This window comes from Pinus tabuliformis, chromosome 8 (genome assembly GCF_031772625.1).
Source record: "Pinus tabuliformis cultivar Carrire ecotype Pingquan chromosome 8, CPIR1, whole genome shotgun sequence".
Lineage (NCBI taxonomy): Eukaryota > Viridiplantae > Streptophyta > Pinopsida > Pinales > Pinaceae > Pinus > Pinus tabuliformis.
The window spans coordinates 812,351,817-812,354,600 of NC_142294.1; positions in this window are offsets into that span (position 1 = coordinate 812,351,817).

Genomic DNA, 2,784 nt, shown 5'->3' on the forward strand with positions numbered 1-2,784 from the left:
TTGGTTGGTGCAATGGTAAATATCCTAAATTATAATGAGGAGGTTGGGTGTTCAAATCCTGACCCCTCCATATTTACACGCCCTTTAGTTTTAAAAAAACTGCATTAATGTGTTTTTGGGGGTCGAGTCCCGTTTCATTTTGGAAATGGCGCGGTTGGGGTGTATTAAATGGAGTGGGCGTTATTGTTTTGTTGTTCGAGTGATGGGCCACCCAGACATGGGCCGGGTGGGTTCAATCCCCGCCTGCCCGGATTGATTTTTGGCGTACATGATATGAGGTCGCCCGCCCACCCCATATGTAATATAGTTATGTGTTGTGGTTGACTGGGGGGTTCGACAGGGTCATGGCCACCGACTCATTTTAAATACATTTTCTATTATGCGAAGGGGTTGGGCTGGTGGGGGTCATGGCTCATCAGCCTTTTAATAATTAAATTTTTGTAATGTAGTGTCGGGGTGGTGGCCCGCCACCTCATTTATATTTTTTTTCAATTTTATTAATAATAAACATTTATTTGAATTTGTATAATATAGGGAATATTAGAAAAACTAACGATCCAACAAATTCATCCACTTTCGGGAGCTAGGTTTCATGCCCCAAGGTCGGTCAATTTGTAGGACACTTAAACCTAGCCCACAGTCCAACTTTGACCAAAAATTTGATTGGCTCATTCTCCCTCATACGAGCTCTGATTGATGAACTGTTTTCACTGTCGCGATTAGGACAACAAGATCTACGCTCTGGTCTTGGTTCGAAAGAATTCTGATCACTTTGATTTTTGAGCTTCCATAAGTCCTCTTTGTCGTATGTGTGTCCCTGGAGCCACCTGGATCAACCCTCGCCACTGAGGAGGTTTATAATTTGAATCTTCTCCATGCCTTGTTTGCATCACAAGTGTCTTGAAAAGGTCTCGCTTCCATCTCCTCCACCTTTGTTCCTCGGAGCCTTAAGTGACGGGCCGACCCCTGCCACCTCTACAACTTGTAGTACATTGTTTTTCAAATTACATGCTTGAATTTCATGACCAACTAATGACCCAAGCATCCCATACTTGCCACATACTCGGTGGTCAAGTTTACATCGAAATGGAAACAATACCCTAGCTACGAAAACAAGGGCAACATATCATTGTTGCTTCAACAAGTGATGGAAACCACATCATCATTGCAACACATGATTTACAAAGATAAACCTAAACACTATTTTTTCTTTGACAAGTGGAAACACAACATCACCTCCACAATTTAACATGCAACAAAAACATGACCAGATATCGTTGTTGCTTAACAAGTGATGGAAAACATGTCATCACTTTTACATTTTAAAATGCAACAAATGATTTACAAATGCATGACCATGAGAAGCTAACATATCTAGAAACCATTTTTCACTTATCGTTGTGAATGGGTCATCCCCCTATGGTGGTTTGGCTTGTTGAACAATTGTTTCACCTGGTTCATGCACCGACACTTTGTCTTTAAGGCGCTGCTTTGGATGGAGCCTCCAACAAGTGGCTCTTTGATGGCCACCTCTGTTGCAATGACTACAATACATCTTCTTCCTCCAGATTTTCTTAACATGTTTCTTCACCTGTTGTTGAGAGGGTCTTTCATGCATCATCCTTTTGTGTGCTACCATCCTTTTTCCAACACTTAAAAATGTATGGTTATGTAATCCACAAAAGGTACATGTTTTTCGATTCCATGAATTACGTTCATCTTTAACAACATGATTGTAACTGAAATTACCATTTGAATATTGAGAGTGGTTATACCTTTCCTTGCTATCTCTGGTGTAAGTATGGCGATGAGAGCTTGCCTCGGCCCTTTCCCTGCAATGGGCATTGCCATGGGATGATGGGGATGTGTTCCCATCATCCTCTTTCCTCAATGATTTTGATGATATCTCAGAAGAATTTGACACCTTCGAGCATTCTCCTTCGATGTATCCCAAGCCTCCAAATCTAGGTCTTTGCTTAACCTCCAATGGTTGAGTTATGCCTTGGTGGTTAACAACAAGTTCTTTTTCCTCCTTGCACCTCATCTTGGTAAGGAGTCTCATGTTTTTCCTTGTAATTGGTATCTCCACATCTCCAACAGAAATCATACTATGTGAAGACGAAACCAAAAGGAAATCAACATCTTTTACCTCCTCTTTCGATTTGGAAAGAACTGATGAAGGCTTCTCATCATCTGTTGTTTGTGGTTCGCTAGCTGTCTTGGCGCGTTCCCCAACTTCCTTTTTGACATACCCAAGTCCTGCCTGACAGGGTAATTCTTCTACTTTGATTGGGTTGACAATGCCTTGGCCATTAATTCCCAAGTCTTTTCCTTCATACCCCATTTTCCTAAACAGTTTGGAGCCAATTCTTGTGGTATTATTTAAAAAAACAACGAAATCATCATCAGGAAACATACATGAATTCAGAGAACTACTTTTTACCTCACATGGGTCACGCTGCAGCTTTTCCAAGGCCTCGTCCTTAGCTTGCAATTATCGTAGCAAACTTTGTTTTTACTCTTTCTCTTCATGTAGAAGCATCTTCAATTCAACATTCTCTGTTTGAATATTCTGGTTATTGTGCTTCAGTTCTTCCAGGGCCTCTTCGTGGCTCGCAACTGAAGCTGCAATCGCTCCTTTTCCTCTGTCTGTTTTTGTAGAGCTTCATACATTATTTCCACCCTTTTGGAAATTTTGAGCATGGTCTCATACATCATTTTTTTCATCCTCTGCCTCTATATGTCCCATTGTTCACGCTTGCAATTCACATCCATGCAAAGACC